This window comes from Neovison vison, chromosome X, assembly GCF_020171115.1.
Source record: "Neovison vison isolate M4711 chromosome X, ASM_NN_V1, whole genome shotgun sequence".
Taxonomy (NCBI): domain Eukaryota; kingdom Metazoa; phylum Chordata; class Mammalia; order Carnivora; family Mustelidae; genus Neogale; species Neogale vison.
In genome coordinates, this window is record NC_058105.1 from 43,080,525 (window position 1) to 43,101,333 (window position 20,809).

The 20,809-nt window shown below is 39.8% G+C and overlaps 1 protein-coding gene and 1 pseudogene across 1 annotated transcript in view; both read right to left on the reverse strand.

The window, feature by feature from the left end:
* IL1RAPL2 (interleukin 1 receptor accessory protein like 2) overlaps positions 1-18,589 on the reverse strand; it is a 1,343,934-nt gene extending 1,325,345 nt beyond the window's left edge. Inside the window, exon 1 of the mRNA XM_044234598.1 lies at positions 18,511-18,589. The gene's annotated coding sequence lies outside the window, so the exon portion shown is untranslated. The remainder of the gene's footprint in view (positions 1-18,510) is intronic.
* LOC122896412 lies at positions 2,403-3,172 on the reverse strand (annotated as a pseudogene).
* Positions 18,590-20,809: the final 2,220 nt, after the last annotated feature.

The following is a 20,809-nucleotide window of genomic DNA, read 5'->3' on the forward strand; positions in this document are numbered from 1 at the left end:
AAATAAATTGGAAAAAAAAAAAAGATGAGAAAGAGATGCCATAGTCTGAGGAGTTGATACACTGTAATAGAGAAACAATGGTCATCTCCCATGACACTAAGACTTATATTCCAGAATAAAGAATGGAATATAAAAATACCCAAACTCTTCTTGAGGTGTTAATTGGTACCCTGGGAAGAAAGAATTGAAGAATAGACTTGGAATATTTTATTTGATCTAAAGTACACTTTTTTTCTACCCAAACAATACATTAGGGACATTCTATTTATTTTGATATCTCTTTTTAAGGCATGCATACTGCCACTATTTACACCACTATAAAAGCAGGCAAGGCCAAGAACAACCATACCAACTGCTGTGGATTGTTAGTGGACAAAAATGTTTTAATTTAATTAAAGCAAATGCAACAAATATTTATTGACTAACAAATTGCTTCCAAGTATCCAACTAAAGCCAACAGGATGGACCCCTAAAACATATCTGAAATGGGGAACAAAAAGTGATTTAAAATGTGTGTGTATAAAAAAAGAGACTGATAAAACAAGCATGAGTTTGATTTTCCATTCATATTAAGGGTTGGTATACTTTCTTCCAACTTGATGAACAGGCAATAAATAATCTTCCAGCTTCATATTATACATAAAATATATATGTAATTGAGATATAGGTGACATACCATAAATTCACCCATTTAAAATGTACAAGTCAATGGTTTTTAGTATATTCACACTTTTGTTCAATCATCAACACAATCAATTTTAGACATTTTTTTCACTCCAAAAAGAACCTCATACCTATTAAAAGTTATTCCCCATTGACCCAACTCCATGCCCCAAGCTCAGTCCTAGACCACCACTAATATAACTATCTATATTGATTTTCCAATTCTGAGCACTTCATATAAATGGAATTATATAATTCATGGGATTCTGTATCCAGGTTCCTTCAGTTAGTATAATGTTTTTAAATCTCACCCATTTTGTAGAAAGTATCTGTATTGCATTCTTTTTTTATTGATGAATAATATTCCATTATAAGTGTATACCACAATTTGTTTATCTATTCATCAGTTAATGGACATTTGGGTCATTTTCACTTTTTAGTTACTGTGAATAATCTTACTACCTCTTACATTAGTTTCTAAATGTGCACATCACTAAGCACTGGTCCAGATATTAAAAGGTACCATTCTCTATTTCCCAATTCCTTCCCATCACCAAAAATTAATAAAATAGACACAGAAAAACCAGATAATGGCTGTTCAATATGTACATAATAGACACTTAAATATTTCCTGATTCAGTGAATTAATGAATGAGAGAAATCTTTCCTTCAACCCCTGTTTCCTCTTTCAATCACATCTTTATCCACCTAGTATCCACCTGGATACTAGGTCATAAAATGTTAGGGCTGGAAAAGAGCATGGAGCCCTGGATTCATTCATTCAATTGTGCTTCAAGATCCACATGTATCAGAACCATCAAAGGAACGTGTCAAAAGTATATATTTCAGCGACCCCCCCCAACTTCCAGAGATTAATTCAGTAACTTTTGGGGGTGATTCCACAGGAAGCTGCTTTTGTAATAAGCATCCCAAGTAATTCCAGTGCATCCTATAGTTTGAGAATTATTTAGTCCAACATTCTCATTCTATAAAGGAGGAAATTTAGAACAAGCATGGAGAAATTACATGCTCAAGGTCACAGGGTATGGTAGAGATAGAGTAACAGGGAGTTGAGGTTATGAATCCCAATACAGCATTTTTCATTACCTTGGGTACCCTCTTTAGTATATCCCCATATTTCCCCTGTGAATTATATACTTCTCTCACAGACTTGCTCTATAAATATCAGTGTCTGACACACCTTAAATGCTCAATAGCCATCTTTTTTTTTTCCTTTTTTAAGTTTGGTCCTATGTGAACCAGAATTTTGGAAATGTTTGCTAACAGTATAAAGTAACAAATATCATGCCCAAGAAGAAAATATCAGACCCAGGAAGAAGGTGTCTGTCATTCCTGACCCAAAAGTTGAAAAAGAGCCTAACTGGAAAATTGTCTCCAACCATGGGCTTTTGGTGGCCGAAGAGGCTGTGTAGTGACATTTCCTATCCAAGGTTCTGAAGCCACTCTGTACACCCACTGTGATCTATTTAAAGGAGCCAGTTCTTTTTAGAAAACAGTTTCTGCCAAGTTTTCTATCAGAGAGAAATCATAAAGTAGGTGAACTTCAGCCATGAGTAAAAGGTAGAGGAAATTTTTCTAAGTGAAAGTTGATATACCTATCAAAAAGATACACTCACTCAAACCCATTACCATGAATCATAACCCTTCTAATTTCTCTGCAACTTAGTTATATATTTTCTTATATCTGATATTATTTATTTGTTACTCTTAGGAAAATGTCATTTTTGACTGGACTTGGACTTAGAGGTAGAAGCTCTCAAAGAAGACAGCCTCCGTCTCTTGGCAATAGGTTCCTCACCTTTTTCTTTGGCCTCTTTCATTCACTTAGCCTGAAGTTCAGTATATTCTGCAGTCTCTTCCTTATTTTTCTTAGTATTCTGTTTCTTCAGAGTAATGCACAGACATTTGTTTTAGAGGACATATGGAGTAATAAGATGCAGAATTGGGCACTTTGGTTATAGGTGTCTTAACCTTCTTTGTTTAGAGGGCTTCTCACAACATACTGGTGGACACCATCTTTAGAGAGACTGAAAAGTTTGTAGATTCTGCTAGGCGTTTTGTGCTCCAGGTGATGAGGCACAGTAGTATCAGTGCTTCCAGGAATATCCTTTGCCCCCTTTTTTACAATGACCAAGTTGAGAACACTGAGATTGCCACCCATAATGCAACCACAAACAGATTTTTACTTTCTTACTCTAGTCCTCCTTGATCTGTAGAGGAATGGCCCTTAGCAGCAGGTGAATATGGCCATGGGACAAGACACCCTGTCTCATGAGGAAGCCTTATTTGTCATTGATACCACCAGTTCAGACCATGTAACCCTTCCATTTTTCACTCAGACCATGTAACCCTTCCATTTTTCACCCAGAGCATCATCAGCAACTTCTGTGGTTATATGCTTCTCATAAAAGGTATGAAGTTTGCTCTCATTGGCCACTTCAATGAGTTTCTGGCAGCCAGCAGCTGGTAAAGAGATGTTCAGCTTCATCCTAAAACAGCCTACTACCTCCAAGGTGCCACACAAGAGTTCACCTTAACATTCTGAAAATTATTTTTTCAAAGTAATAGTTATATAATACTACAAGACTTATTAACATAAAATAGCAGTCCTCTGCTCCCTCCTCCTGAGTACTTCCTCCTCATGAAAACTTTGAACTTTTTAAGCTGTTTCCTCCCTTATTTATCTCCATGTATTTTTTAAAGATTTTCCTATTCATTATTATTTTTTGAGAGAGAAAGGGAGAGAGAGAGAGAGCAAAGGGGGAGGGGCAGAGGGGAAAAAAAATCTCAACTGAACTCCCTGCTGAGCTCAGAGCCCCATACAGGGCTTGATTTTATGACCCTAAATTCAAGACATGAGCCAAAACCAAGAGTTGGATGCCTAACTGACTGATCCACCCAAGTGCCCCATGTTTAAAAATAATATGCCCACAGTTTTACTTCTTAATTAGCCAATATTATATATTATCTATATTATCTATTGAGTTCCTATTATGGAAGAGAATGACCACTTACCCTCTCAATTCTTCAAATTCAGCTATACCACAGTTTTATACTATTAGGAATATTTATTTCCTAACTAAATAGTATAATTTAATTTCCTTTTTTGTACAAGTTTTGTTTTCCCTGGTGTTAATAATTGTCTCATTTTTGCTTGAGGGAGCTTTCATTTGACTTCTGTTTTTATAGGAAAGAGAATATTGTCATCTGCTGAGTGAGTGAGAAGGTAGTTGGAAAGAAAGTTTGAAATAGCCAGTTTGGAGCTTGAAGGAAAGATGTCATTAGTGAACAAAGAATATCTAGGTAACATTGAGGGTTCAAATGAGGTGAGAGGTCGTGAATTTATAAGTGAAACCAATCTACACAGCTGTGTGAATTTTTTTCCAGCTGTGCTCAGGTATAAGAGTGGAAGCAATGGACAGTTAAGTTGATCAAGGGCTGAATTTTCCCAGAAAAGTTCAATGGAAAAGAAGGACAGATGATAGAAAAAAAGTTAAAGATATTAAAGAACAAAAGTTAGATGAATGCTATCTCTTGGGGTGCCTGGGTGGCTCAGTGGGTTAAGCCTTTGCCTTCTGTTCAGGTCATAATCTCGGAGTCCTGGGATCAAGCCCTGCACCAGGCTCTCTGCTCAGCTCTCTCTCTGCCTGCCTCTTTGCCTACTTGTGATCTCTCTCTCTCATGTCAAATAAATAAATAAAAACTCTTTTTTTTTAAGGAATCTCTTTCAACTTCTTTCATGAAAACTTTGGCCCATGTATATCTATATTCATCTTCCTCTTTGGTTAAAATGTGTGTGAGGGGTTCCTTCTTACTGTCTAATATTAATCTACCTGCCTATGATGATCATGAAGGATGTGAAATTTCTAAACAGAGAATCCAGTGGGATTATTTACTTTGAACAAAACCCTAACACATAGACCAGTGGAACAGAGTAGAGAGCCCAGATATGGACCCTCAACTCTATGGTCAATTAATCTTCAACAAAACAGGAAAAAATATACAGTGGAAAAAAGACAGTCTCCTCAATAAATGGTGCTGGGAAAACTGGACAGCTATAAGTAGAAGAATGAAACTCAACCATTCTCTTACACCGTACACAAAGATAAACTCAAAATGGATAAAAGACCTCAACGTGAGACAGGAATCCATCAGATCCTGGAGAACATAGGCAGTAATCTCTTCGATATCAGCCACAGCAACTTCTTTCAAGATATGTCCCCAAAGGCAAAGGAAACAAAAGCAAAAATAAACTTTTGGGAGTTCATCAAAATCAAAAGCTTCTGGACAGCAAAGGAAAACAGTCAAAAAAACAAAGAGGCAACCCACGGAATGGGAGAAGATATTTGCAAATGACAGTACAGAAAAAAGGTTGATATCCAGGATCTATAATGAACTCCTCAAACTCAACACACATGAAACAGGCAAACATATCAAAAAATGGGCAGAAGATATGAACAGACACTTCTCCAGTCAAGACATACAAATGGCTATCAGACACATGAAAAAATGTTCATCATCACTAGCCATCAGGGAGATTCAAATTAAAACCACATTGAGATATTACCTTACACCAGTTAGAATGGCCAAAATTAACAAGGCAGGAAACAACATGTGTTGGAGAGGATGTGGAGAAAGGGGAACCCTCTTACATTGTTGGTGGGAATGCAAGTTGGTGCAGCCTCTTTGGAGAAGAGTGTGGAGATTCCTCGAGAAATTAAAAATAGAACTTCCCTAGGACACTGCCATTGCACTCCTGGGTATTTACCCCAAAGATACAGATGTTGTTAAAAGAAGGGCCATCTGTACCCCAATGTTTATAGCAGCAATGGCCACGGTCGCCAAACTATGGAAAGAACCAAGATGCCCTTCAACGGACGAATGGATAAGGAAGATGTGGTCCATATACACTATGGAGTATTATGCCTCCATCAGAAAGGATGAATACCCAACTTTTGTAGCAACATGGATGGGACTGGAAGAGATTATGCTGAGTGAAATAAGTCAAGAAGAGAGAGTCAATTATCATATGGTTTCACTTATTTGTGGAGCATAACAAATAGCATGGAGGACAAGGGGTGTTAGAGAGGAGAAAGGAGTTGGGGTGAATTGGAAGGGGAGGTGAATCGTGAGAGACTATGGACTCTGAAAAACAATCTGAGGGGTTTGAAGTGGCGGGGGGGTTGGAGGTTGGGGTATCAGGTGGTGGGTATTATAGTGGACACGGATTGCATGGAGCACTGGGTGTGGTGAAAAAATAATGAATACTCTTTTTCTGAAAATAAATAAATAAAAAAAAAGAATTAGACGAGTATGGGAATGAAGGGAAAGAGAGAGATATACACACACTAATATGCAAGTATAGAGCTAGAAAGTCAAGTCTAACAGTGAAGTAAAAGGTGAGAGAATATGCTTGAATGTGGGAATATAGCTTGAGGTGAGTGGTGAGTATCTGCAAGAGCTACCATGTAAATTCAATAGCAGATAAAACTGAATAGGAATATATAAAAAGTCTTCCTAGCAGCTCTGAAGAACCCAGATGAGGCTATAGACCATACACTGGTTGTGGCACTGGTCCTGATAAAGGTATGATTTTCTCTAATTCAGTCACAATTGCAGCACAGAAAGCACTGGTTAGATTGAGGCAGGAATGAGAGGTTTTCTGGACCAGTTTAGTGACAAGATGAATCTAGAATTAGATAAGGACATTAGCAAAAGGAACATACTATAAGGATTAGGCTGAATAAGAAGGGAAGAAATATCACAAAAGGGTGACAAGACTTCTCACTAGGCTCAACTTAGAAGTAATTGTACATTTTAGGTTCTGAAGTAAAAGGTTCAGGGGTGTTCCCATTACTTAGTTCAGTTGCAAAATGTAGTTAACTTCTTTCAACAGGCTGCAAGTACAACCACCAAATAATAATTGGGCTTTTGATTAATACATACCATACTACCAATGTCTCAGATCACTTTTAAAAATATGAGTTGAAAGGGTTATGTCCATGGTACAATCTGAGGCTTTAATTCAATTTTTAGTATTATGCATTTTATGGGGATTATAGAAGGAACATATCCTAATGTGGAAAATTTGAAATCTGCAACAAGAAACTAAAAAAGACCTTGTAACAGCATTCAAGAAAAAAAAAACTAAATTACTTTAGCACATATATATATATATACACAGTTTTGTGTCATGTTTAAATGCATAAATTCTGGAGGTAGATGGGCTAAATTCTTATCCCAGAACAACCATTTCAATAGCTATATACAAATTAATATAAATGAGATTTTTGGTCACAGTCCCTGGCTCAAACTCAGTATCCAAACAACCCATTAAATAATTGTTGAAGCTGTGTCATAGATACATGGGATTCAATATACTAGTCTTCCTAATTTTATGTTTATCACATTAATATTTAAAAAGGATTAAATACTAGTCTTTTCCAGTAAGTATTAAAAAGTCAAAAGAGAAAAAAAAAACATTAAACACCTCATTAAAAATGGCATTAAAGAAGAACTTGGGATTAGACTTGAAGGAAATAGACTTTTTGTATCCTAGAAAGCTGAAAGCAGATATTTTGTCCCTGGTAATGTGGGCACTGATCAGGCTTTCTTTCCTCAGTTGAGGATGTGGCCTTGTTAATGCTGAGTTTGATTCAAGAACTAGAAGAGTCCTTTGTTAGTTCTAAACATCCCCTTACCGTATATGAAAGACCCACAGTGAAAATTATTCTCCATGGGGAAAAAGAAAGCTTTTCCTCTATGGTTAGGAATAAGATAGGGATGTCTGCTCTCACCATTACTACTTAACATAGTACAGAATGTCTTAGCCTCAGCAATCAGACAACAAAAAGAAATGAGGTATCCATTTGCAAGGAACTGATACATGAATTCAACAAAGTTGCAGGATATAAAATCAATGCACAGAAATTTGTTGCATTTCTGTACACGAATAATGAAGCAGCAGAAAAAGAAATCAGGGAATGAATCCCATTTACAATTACACCAAATACCATAAGATAATGTAAGAAACCTAACCAAATCAGTATTCTGAGAACTACAAAACACTTATGAAAGAAGTTTAAGAGGACTCAAAAACCATGAGATATCTAGTAATAAACCTAATCATATCTGTACTCTGAAAACTATAAAACATTGTGAAAGAAACTAAAGAGGACACAAAGAAACCATGCTCATAGATTGGAAGAACAAACATTGTTAAAATGTCTATAATACCCAAAGCAATCTACTCATTTAATGTAATCCCTATCACAGAGCTAGAACAATAATCCTAAAATTTGCATGGAACCACAAAAGACCCCAAATAGCCAAGCAATCCTGAAAAAGAAAAGAAAAGCTGGGGTCATCCTGGTTCCAGGCTTCAAGCTATATTACAAAGCTGTAGTCATCAAGACAGTATGGTACTGGCACAAAAACAGACATATAGGTCAATGGAACAGAATAGAGAACTCAGAAATGGACCTTCAATGCTACCATTAACTAATCTTCAACACAGCAGGAGAATATCCAAGGGGAAAAGATAGTATCTTTAACAAATGGTGTTGGGAAAACTGGACAGCAACATGTAGAAGAATGAAACTGGGGCACTTTCTTACACCATACACAAAAATAAATTCAAAATGGATGAAAGACCTTTATGTGACACAGGAAACCATAAAAATCCTAGAGAAGAACACAGGCAGCATCCCCTTTGGTCTCAGCCTCAGAAACTTCTTACTAAACATGGCAACAGAGGCAAGAGAAAGAAAAGCAAACATTGAACTATTTATTCTTCTTCAGGTTAAGAAGCTTCTGTGTGGTGAAGGAAATAATCAACAAAACTAAAAGGCAGCCTATGGAATGGAGAAGATATTTGCAAATGACATATCTAATAAAGGGTTAGTATCCAAAATATATAAAAAAAACTTATTAAACTCAACACCTCAAAAAATAAATAATCCAATCAATAAATGGGCAGAAGACATGACTAGACATTTTCCCAAAGAGGACATCCGGATGGCAAACAGACACAGGAAAAGATTATCAACATCACTCATCATCAGGGAAATACTAATCAAAACCATAACAAGATACCACCTCACACCTCTCAGAATGACTAAAATTAACAACATAGATACAACAGGTGTTGGTGAGGATGCTAAGAAAGAGGAACATTCTTACACTATTGTTGGGAATGCAAATCGGTGCAGCCACTTTGGAAAACAGTGTAGCAATTCCTCAGAATGAAAAAAATAGAACTACTCTAAGATCCAACAATTGTACTATTAGGTATTTACCCAAAGGATACAAAAATACAGGTCCAAAAGCATACATGTACCCTGATGTTTATAGCAGCATTATCAACAATAGCCTAATTATGGAAACAGCCCAAATGTCCATCAACTGATGAATGGACAAAGAAGTGGTATATGTGTGCGTGTGTGTGTACACATATAATGGAATATTATTCAGCCATCAAAATGATTGAAGTTTTGCCATTTGCAACAAGATGGTTGGAGCTAGGCTGTAGTACACTAAACAAAATCAGTCAGTCAGATAAACAAAAATATGATCTCACTTATATGTGGAATTTAAGAAACAAAACAGTTGAATGTATGTGGGGAGGAAAGAGAGAGAGAAACAAACCATAAGAGACTCTTAATTATCAGGGACAAACTGAGGAGGGGAGGATGAGAGGAAGGGAGGGAGGGAGGGAAGGAAAGGGGGAAGGGGATGGGCTAGATGGGTGATGGGTATTAAGGAGGGCACTTGTCTTTTTTAAAATATTTTACTTATTGATTTGAGAGAGACAGAGAGAGAACAAGCAGGAGACGGCCAGAGGGAAAGGGGGAAGCAGACTCCCTTCTGAGCAGGGAGCCTGATGTGGGGCTCAATTCCAGGACACTGAGATAATGACCTGAGCCAAAGGCAGAGGCTTAACCAACTGAGCCACCCAGGTGCCACAGGAGGGTACTTGTTATGATGTGCACTGGGTGTTGTATCTATGTGATGCATCACTGAATTTTACTCCTGAAACTTATATTGTCCTGCATATTAACTAACTAGAATATAAATAAGAATTTGAAAAGGAAAAAAGGAATATGACCACATAATAGAAATTATGAGAAACAAACTAAGGGTTTGAAGGGGAGAGGGGTGGGAGTTTGGGTGAGCCTGGTGGTGGGTATTATGGAGGGCATGTATTGCATGAAGCATGGGTGTAGTACATAAACAATGAAAAGAAATTTTAAAAAAAGAAATTATGAAAAACAAAAGAAACAACATTTGATTCATCCATAATCTACCATTTTAAAGAATCAGTGATATAATTTTGTTTTTTTATATTCATGTTCTTATAAAGTTTTGATGATACAGTAAAAATAAATAAACAAACATCCCCTTAAATGGAAGTTCACAGATTATTAATACAAGTTTTCTTTTTTTTTTTTTCCCAGAATGGTGACAAACATCCTGAGTGTAAAAAAACTAATGTTGCAGGGGGAAAATCAGCTATATTTTTGGATCTGGCAGGACTGTTCCCTGTACAGAGTGTTGCACTGGCAGGTATAAATCTATAGGGAACTAGGGACCAGGGTAAATCCATGCTAGGATATTCTGAACCTACATGAAAGCATGGTCCTTTCCCAACCAATCCATAACACCAGAAATTCTGTAGGTGTTATTAGAATTGAGATTTGAAATACTGTAACAACTGTATGTAGGTATGTATTTGTAATAAAAAAAATAAGAATTCAAATAACCTTTTATTATTTGGAGGTGGTTAGCTGATGGAAAATTGTATTTTGCAGTAAACATAACCCTCAATCATCACATATTGCAATTATTTTTCCTAATTTATCTTTATGTTATTGTTACACATTTTACACACACACATTTTCTTTTTTTTTTCTTTATCAAAGATTTTATTTATTTATTTGACAGAGAGAGACATAGTGAGAGGGAACACAAACACGGGGAGTGGGAGAGAGAGAAGCAGGCTTCCTGCTGAGCAAGGAGCCCGATGTGGGGCTTGATCCCAGGACCCTGGAATCATGACCTGAGCCAAAGAAAGATGCGTAACACTGAGCCACCCAGGTGCCCCTACATTTTCAATGTTAAGTTAAATGATCTATTGGTTTTTTTAATTTCTTCCTTTATTTTTATTATTAGAAAGCCCTTCTAGGTCACTTTTATTTTACTCCAGTTATAATATACTTTCCTTTTTTTTTTTTTACTTTTAACACTTGAATCCTTCTGAAATTTGCATTTGACCAGTTTCTCTTGTAAATGATATAAGCATAAAAATTACTACAATTCAGTGAATATTTGAGTACTGTGTACAGAAATAAGCATTTTACACATATCATACCATATATGCTTTTATCATTCTCACTGAAAATACAAAGAATTAAAAACATATTTTAAAAGAAAACCCCAAATCCTTCTACCTATAATTAACATTTTTTTCAATTTATTTATTTTCAGAAAAAACATTATTCATTATTTTTTCACCACACCCAGTGCTCCATGCAAGCCGTGCCCTCTATAATACCCACCACCTGGTACCCCAACCTCCCACCCCCCTGCCACTTCAAATTAACATTTTTATGAACAATTTTCTATATATTTCATAAGCTTATGTGCGCATATATAGAAATACAAAGATGTATAAAGAAATTGAATTATGCTCTTTTGTAGCCTATTTTTTCCATTAAATTACATATATGGATATATATTCATATCAATAAATGTATATTTACGTTATCTTTAATGTATATGTAGTAACTGGCTAAACTGACACATCTCAATGTACCTAGTCAATTAGAGCCAGTTAGGTTTTTTCAGCACTTTTTTAAACTATAAACAAAAGGTTAATGAACATTCTTGTGTATATATCTTCTAGAACTTTCATTTTTCTTACAATAAATTCTAAAATTTAGTGAAATTGCCAGATTATAGAAGGTATGTACATTGTAATATTTTTAAACAGATTGCCAAATAATTCTTTGGAAATGTACCAATTTACATAGTGGATTAAATAATCTATTTCCCTATAGCTTTGCCAACACCATGTTTTGTTAATCTTTCAAACCTTCTATAATCTGATAGATAAAAATTATTAGTTTACTTGCAAAGTGACTTTGTCTATTGGTATTCCAGAATACTATTCTGTTTATAACTTATCACTATTTTTCTATTAGGATATTTATTTTTTAAATGATGTATAGGAGTTATTTATATATTAAGAATACCTACCCTTTGTTATAGGACACATTTTTTTCCCAGTTTCTTTTCTTTACCATACAGATTTTTTTTAAAGATTTTATTTATTTATTTGACAGACAGAGATCACAAGTAGGCAGAGAGGCAGGCAGAGAGAGAGGAAGGGGAGCAGACACCCTGCTGAGCAGGAAGCCGGATGCGGATGCGGGGCTCCATCCCAGGACCCTGAGATCATGACCTGAGCCGAAGGCAGAGGCTTTAACCCACTGAGCCACCCAGGTGCCCCGCCATACAGATTTTTTTTAAAGATTTTTACTTATTTATTTGATAGAGCGAGATCACAAGTAGGCAGAGAGGCAGGCAGAGAGAGAGGGGGAAACAGGCTCTCCGCTGAGAGAGAGCCCGATGTGGGGCTAGATCCCAGGACCCCGAGATCATGACCCGAGCCGAAGGCAGAGCCTAAACCACTGAGCCACCCAGGTGCCCCCATACAGATTTTTTGAAGGTAAAATTTATTAATCTTTTTCTTTAAATCTTTAGTCTTCATAACATGATTAGAAAATCCTCCTCAAACTCAAAATTATAAAAATATTATAAATAGATGTTAAATTATACTAAATGTATATTTTAAAATATAGAATATTTATAGTATCTTTATAGTTTTTCATTTAAATATTTAATCCAAATATAATTAATTTTGATCTAAATAGTGAATATAGATGTCAGTTTATGAAGTTTCCCTTTAAATGACTAGCCCTGTCCTAATAACATTGAAAAAGCCATCTTTTCCCCCAGTCCATAGGTTTGAAATGGCTTTTTATTTTTTAAGTCATAGTATATTTGGAAATAGTCCCCTATTTCTAAAGAAATAGACACTGATCTGTTACATTGATCTGTCTGCTTCTGCACAAGTACTACAGTATTTAATTAGTGTTACTTCTTTTTTTAAAGGGTTTATTTATTTATTTAGTTATAGAGTGAGAGAGAGTGAGTACATGTGAGACATATGAGCAGGGGGAGGGGCAGAGGGAAAGGGAGACAAGAAGACTCCCCACTGAGCAGAGAGACCACATGGGGCTAGATCCCAGGACCCTGAGATCATGACCTGAGCCTAAATCAAGAAGTTACCTGAGCTGAAATCAAGAGTCTGACACTTAACCAATTGAGTCATCCAGGCACCCCTAATTACTGTTACTTCTAGTACAATTTATATGTGGAAGATCAAGGTCCTTATAATTATCCTTCAAAATTTCATCAGAATTTTAGTGTTTCATGTGGTGTAAATATCTCATTTCTCCCTCAAAGGGAATCAAAGTGATTCTTGTAATGTTATTAAGTGATTTGTGTCCTAAGAGGGAAGGAAACTGAATAACTCTCCATAAACCCATACAAGCAGTTGACTTTGCAAACTTGTTTCTAGGTGGAAATAAACATAGAGAACCATTGTCGCATAAAGTCACGGCCCAACAGAACTTTCTACAGTAATGGAAGTGTTCTATAGCTGCACTTTCCAGCATGGTAATCATTAGCAACATGTGGCTACCAAGCTCTTGAAATGTGGCTACTGCAACAGAGGAACCCAATTTTTAGTTTCATTTAATTGTAATCAACTTAAATTTATACAATCACATGTTTATTGGACAGAGCATTTCCAAAGCATGACTATTAAAAAAAGTCACTGCCTTATTATACTATTTCATAGCATTATTGGCAGATAATAGGTTTGACAATTTCCTACTTAATCTGAAACTTTCATTTAGATAGGGATTTTCAGTTAAATGTTAAGGCTAACCTTGAGATCACAATGGCAGTTCAGTTAAATATATAATGGATGCCCCTGTATGCATGACACTCTTGCAGAATAAGGGACAGATAACATAGCCTTCAAGAAGTTTAAACTTTAGTAGAGGAGATAAGATAACAAATAGCAATAATGGTTTCAGAATAAGGTTAAGGACCATAAACAAAGAATCAAGAAAGTGTCAAGAGAGTTCCCAAGAAGGGAGAAATTCTTTTGGCTATGGAGCATAAAGGAGAAATTAGGGAGGGCTGCATGAAAGAGGTGTCATTTAAACTACTTTTTATTCTTTTTCTTTTTTTTAAAAGATTTTATTTATTTATTTGACAGACAGAGATCACAAGTAGGCAGAGAGGCAGGCAGAGAGAGAGAGGGGGAAGCAGACTCCCCACTGAGCAGGGGAAATTCTGAAATTCTTTCAGAATACTGAAATTCTTTCAGATTCAGTAACAATCCCCACCACCTAATACTCACTCACTAGGTGTCAATACACTTAAGTAAAGAACTAAGAGGACTTCAGAAATATTAGTCCTAATATGTAGGATATGATGAATTGGAGAACAGAATAAAAATGACAAGAAGAGTCTAAAGCAGACCAGGTCCAGAACGGAGAGGAAAGGAGGAAAGGAGAGGGGGAAGAAGGAAAGGAAAGGGGGGAAAAAAGGAAAGGAAAGGGAAAAAAAAGTATCTAGAGGACTTGACAGGGAGTAGTAGCAATAGGAATGTAAAGGGAAAAAATCCTATTCCAGAGATAGAACTCAGGGCATTTAATAAAAGACAGGAGCAGGAAGCAGGAATGGATAAGGCATTCAGGAGTCACAAATGAATGAGACTGAAGGGATGGGGGTGCCAAATTAGCATCTGAATACATTTTATGTGCCAAAAAAAAAAAAAAAAGAAAGAAAGAAAACACGCCCAGAAAGAAGAATAAAGCAAGCCAGGTAAAAAGCACTAGAGAACTCGAGTGAAGGGAAGGTACAGCTACATGAAGAGGTCAGATTAAAGGAGGAAAATAAAGCAAGAAGGCTTAAACCTGGCTCCCTGGCACAGAGAATATACATTTAGGTTATTGGATCAAAGATTTAGAGCCATGTCTGTGGCTGGGGATGCCCAAGAGAAACTGACCCACAATGGACTCACTCCAGTGCCTCCAATCTCATTGGGAGGCAGTTCAAAGTGAACCAGCCCAGAGTTTGAATTCATGATAGCTTTGGCCAAATGGACCCATGAAGTACATTTCTGCATCAGGCCTTATACTGACCAGGCATGTTTTACTTTGGCAAATCCCTTGGCACTGACAGTTCCAAGTATAAACTTAATAAGAATCTTATTCTCAAGTCCTATCTCAGGATAATTAAAGTACACATTGCACATTTAACATTTTTTTAAAGATTTTATTTATTTATTTGACAGGGAGAGATCACAGTAGACAGAGAGGCAGGCAGAGAGAGAGAGGAAGGGAAGCAGGCCCCCTGCCGAGCAGAGAGCCCGATGCGGGACTCGATCCCAGGACCCTGAGATCATGACCCGAGCCGAAGGCAGCGGCTTAACCCACTGAGCCACCCAGGCGCCCCGCACATTTAACATTTATATCTTTCCCCACCAAGTTAGGTCTGATCATGGTTTCCTGATGTAGGCTCAAGAAATAAACCTCAGGGGTTAAAGGGTATGGGCTATTGGCTACAGATAGAAACCAGCCCTAAAAAGCCCCATTAGCCCATACCCTGATGTTTGGTGATTTTTCTTACCTTATACTTTATACCTTTAGTAAGGTAAGAAAAGTTGAAACCTGGGATTTTTTTTTTTTATTTTTTCTACTTGGTTATGGTGTATTTTTCACCAAGGAGCTTATAGTACTTTTCAAATAAAGAAGGCAACGTGTACATTCTTCTAACAGACCTGGCTGCAATCGGTACTGTCATAGTTACAGAAATAGCCAAGTACAAAGAAGAAAATGCATTTTTCTCCTTTAATTTTTATTGTGCTGCAACACAATAAAAATCACAGTATCAGCTCAGGCCATCAAACCGCACACAGTGATGATTTCCTTTAAGGGACAGATGTGAACACACAATTCTGTTTTACCAAAGAATTTGATCATTTCAACCATATTTTAATTCATTTTACTTTCTCCACCTATGCCCTTCTCAAATTGCAAATATTTTGCTCTGATCCACTTCAGTGAACTATGCAACCCAATATGATTGATAACATGAAGTTTATTATTCTAAAGAAAACTGGAAGAATCACTTAAAATTCATCATCTCCTTTATAAAGCTGGACACTGGTGTATGTCTTCCTAAGGCTAAACAAAACTTCAGTGGCTTTGCACCTTTGGCAACATGTGCCAGGTGCGTAATTTGGGCTATTCTCCAGGTAGCCACACCATCCATTCACCCTGGCAAGCAACATATGCTTCTTTAGACTCTATCACCAATTACTGGTGCTCAAGAAAGTTCTACTCAATTAAAAAGCCATGTCTCAGGAAATGAGTGGGTAAATCAAGAGTTAGACTGGACTTTGTCTGTAAAAACCACAGTCCAGGGGAACCACTATATCCCCTATGCCTTATCAGTGCCTTTAGCCTCTGCACAAAGAGGTCATAGCAGCAGTAGTCCCACAAAAACTGAAAATGGCCCATTGCTTAACCTGAGGGACGACTACCCAGATGTCTGTGAGGACAGCAGAGACCACACAGCAAAGCCTCACTTAAATCCCCAGCTGTACTGCTCTGAAGGCCTGCCCTTGACCTATCAGGCAGAAGCAGAAGCAGTCATGGTTCCACTGTCCCAAGGAGGAAGCTTTGGTAGCCACTTGCCCCTCCTTTTGGCCAGCTTGACCTAGAGTGGGCGAACGAGGAACCTTTAGTGCCAAAGCCTTTTACCCACATGTAAATATTTTCTATTTAAATCATCTGCTTCCATATCCTGTAATTGCAGGCTGTCTAGCCCAAAGCAGCCCCCAAACTGGAGAGCTCACCCGATGAGCCAATGAGCCGGCAGCTCAGAGCTGGAGCCACCCCATCTGATCCAGACACTACACGATCGAATAATAATGGCCCTATAGTTAGGATTACTCCACAGAGGAGGGGTAGAAAGGGTGAAATGGGCGCAGGGAGAAATTTCCCCTGAAGCCTCTGGCTGAAGTACACCTGGGATTTTCAGTCTTCCTAGATACAAGGGCAGTTGCCCAATTTCTGTCTGGGTAAGTAAGGAGCACTGAAAACCAAACCAAACCAAAACAAAACAAAACAAAAAAAAATGTGTTCTGAGGTGCAATACCTACAGAAGCTTAAGTGTCTACTACTCTATTTGGAAAGAGCCCAGTAGTGCAACATTGCACAGGCACCATACTTCATCTAACTCCTCAGGGACAGCCTGAGGAGGGTGTCAGTGGAGAAGTGGCCTCCAGTTCCTACACCTGTTCTGGACACTTAACTCCTTCTGGACTTAACTCCTGACTTAACTCCTTCAGGGTGTAATGGAGGTAGACTTCCTGAGCAGTACATGCCTGCTGAAATTGCAAAACCTCAGGGATAGGTCCTTTCCTTCCTCCCTCCTTCCTTACTCTGGATCTGATGCCTAGCTGTGCCACCTGTTCAGTAATCCACAACTTGGCTCCCCTGGCCAGGAAATGAGAGAAGGATTTCTTCTTGGAAGTCTATAGAAGTTGAGATTGAATGTACTGGTGGGGGTAAATTATTCCTGAAGACCTCCCCCCCCCTAAAAAAAACCCCACCAGTGACAGGGTCCAAAGTAGCTTTCAGCAGCGAGGTTCTTTTCTAGCACTTCAGCCCAGTCATAGCCAGATGGCACAGAGAAAACCTTAAATACCTGTTTACTAATGTTTCCCTCCTGGACCCCTGGGTCCCAGAGATGGGGCAAGGAGTGGCTGTGGGAACCAGGAGAAAACCCTGAAATGGAAAATTATTGTAATACACAGTTCCTTTGCCATATTTCTTTGCCAAAGCATTTTTCTTAGACGTCTTATGGTAAGTTCATTGCTCCAATCTCGGGCCCAGAGCTACAAGGCAGATCACACTGGGTGGCTGTCCCTCCTCACCCTCTCCTCCTTCTCTGGGGTTCCTTCTCAAAAAGTATGAAGCATTGTTCAGCACAGGTGGGTCCTCTCCCCTGAGCAATGGTTGGGAGAGGATCACTCAACCTGAGAAACTGGCTCAAGGGGGAGTAAGGATTCCTGTGGAGAATCCCTGGAGCATCCCAAAGTCTGAGCTGGGCTACCTTTGGGTTTTCAAGGCAGGCAGGCAGGTGGACAGAGATGGTCTCATATCACCAGAGCTCTCTCTTGTCCCCTGCTTGCTGGGAATCTCCAGGATCTGGAGCTCATTGCTGGGGAACCCCTCACTGCTTCTCCTTTGAGTCGCCTTGGGCCCTATCTCTGTGTGGGTTGCTCTCCTGGCTGTGGGCAGAAAACGTGGGAAGAATCAGAGATGAGACCCCAATGGGAAAGTGCTTTCCAAGCCACAGTGTCCGTGCACCAGCTGCAAAGATCACGAAGATCCTGCCCGCAGCAATGAAACACACCGGCTTACCTGCACCTGGCAGGCAGCACTCACTAGTTGTAGCCAAAGAATCCCTGGCCTTGGGAGCTCCAGCCTTTAAACTTTCTGGGAGAGGTGAAGGAAGAGAAAGAAAACTGGCAAGTGTTTCCACGAGCAAGAACCAGGGCTGAACGAGAGGTAGAGCCTCTGTTGGTCGCATCCTGCCTACTCCCTCCTATCGCCTGAGAGCCTAGCACGTTCTCTCCTCGCCGGCCAACTGTCCGGTTATGCAAACGGGCATTACCTGTCTGAGTCTTCCACAACAGCAGGCGATGTCCGGCAGGGCTCACGCATGCAGTTCCATGTCTGGGGCAATAGGTCCAGGGCGAGAGGAAGAGCTGGGTTCCAAGGAGTGTGGGTTCGAGCTTGCTGGGCGAAAGGGGAGGCTCCCCAAGGGCGATCAGAGCTGGAGGTGGCTTGGAGGAAAGGGTGTCTTCCGGAGCAGTGGACAGAGCAGCCCCGCCTGTTTTCTCCACTCCCTGTCCTAGCCAAGGAGGGTGCTAGGAAAATTCTCCTAATCCAAGCAAGATTTCTAGAGTTCAACAGAGTTTTTGTAGACTTTAGGGGGAGCTGGACAGGGAGGCTAAAAATGGTTCCTAAATTACTCTTCCCTTTGCTAGATCGTCAGTGCCTCCTCTCGGCTCCGTGACCAGACTCTTCCTAAGTCGCCTGCCTCTCAGCCTCTTCCTTTGCGACTTTGCTTCGGAGCAGCCGTGCTCCAGCAGCACCTTGTCTTGGCCAAATGGTACACCGAGGGATGCAGGTGCCTCAGCCTGTGACTCTCTCTCTCCTCAAGAAGCACGTACGCCTTAAGGGCAACAGCCCTAATACCCAGACTGCAGCTTAGGCTTCAGGTGCGAACTGTGACTGCTCACCTCTCTCCCGCCTGTTCCAGGCTTCAGGCTTTCCCAGGAACCCTCTCCAGCCTGTGCGCAAAAACCTACACGGTCCTCCCTAGCTCCGAAGAGGGAGCAGCGCCGGAAAGTACGCTCCAGGCTCGCCTCACATCCTGCCACCTCTCTTGCTGCCTCCAAAAGAATGCTTAGAGTGGGGGTAGGAAGGTAGTGGAAATCACCTAGAGCTGCGTCTCGGTCGCTAACAGTTCTCGGGGCTGACTGATTGCACCGCGGAGGAGGTGGGGATTAGAGAGAACCGCTCAGGCGCGTCACGGAAAAGGGCTGCTGCTGCTCCTCCTCCTCTTCCACACCCCTTTAGATTTGGGAGCGCGGGGAGGGGAGGGAGACTGGGAAAGACTGCCAACCCTGAGTCCCCCATCCCTGGTTTAAAAAAAAGAGAGAGAGAGAAAGAAAAGAAAAGAAAAAGAAAGGGGCGGGGGAAGCACTTCCCTCTTACCTTTCCTGCGAGAAGGAAAGCGCGTCCCGGCAGCGCCGTCTAGTGTCCGTACAAGAGTAGGCCGGCATACAGGATTGGGGCGAGCGCTGAACTGAGCGCGGGCGTGGAAAATCACTAAACAAAGTTTTTCATCCCCTGGTCTCTAGTTCCATCCACTGAATAGGTGTCTAGCTCAACCAGGAGTTTACCTACTTGGTTCCCCCCTGGCCAGAACTTAATGGTATTAAAAACACTGGCCCCCTAATTGTATTCATAAAATGAGTTTCCCAGTCCCAGAGAAAACTCCTTTCCACGCCTCCCACGTTAGAAATCCCCAGGTCTCAGGGTTCTCCAGCCTTGACAATCATACACTGAGCAGGAGGGTTCTGGGACCCCGGGAGGGGCTTGGAAATAAGACCTGGGCTGTGGTTGTTCATGCGGCCTGCCTGAGGCTCTCTAGCAATGATCCTGACCACCTGCTCTCCAAGGTCACAGAGCCCAGGAGCTCCTCTCTTTAAGAGTAATAGGGAATTATGCCTCCATCAGAAAGGATGAATACCCAACTTTTGTAGCAACATGGACGGGACTTATGCCGAGTGAAATAAGTCAAACAGAGAGAGTCAATTATCATATGGTTTCACTTATTTGTGGAGCATAACAAATAGCATGGAAGACATGGGGAGTTAGGAGAAGGGAGTTGGGGGAAATTGGAAGGGGAGGTGAACCATGAGAGACTATGGACTCTGAAAAACAATCTGCGGGGTTTGAAGTGGGGAGAGGTGGGAGGTTGGGGTACCAGGTGGTGGGTATTATAGAGGGCATGGATTGCATGGAGCACTGGGTGTGGTGAAAAAATAATGAATACTGTTATGCTGAAAATAAATAAATAATATTTTTTTAAAAAAGAGTAATAGGGAAGAAGGACTGCAACTCAGAAACCAACAAGGTCTGAATTGTAGCAGAGGAAGAGTTTCGTTTTTTATTCCAGGTATCTCCCAGAGCTTACCGCTGGGCTCACGGGCTCCTTGCTGATTAACACACTTAACAGGATTGCTCATTTAACGGGTCAGCTGAGTGCTGTGCTCAAGCATTTGCGGCGGAGATGGGCCCCTATTTGTCTTTCTCTGAGCTTTCTCCAGCTGTTCTCCTGAGGCTGTTCCATTGCTCAGCGTTAGCTACGGAGACCAAATGAGCCAGAGATAGAGACAAGA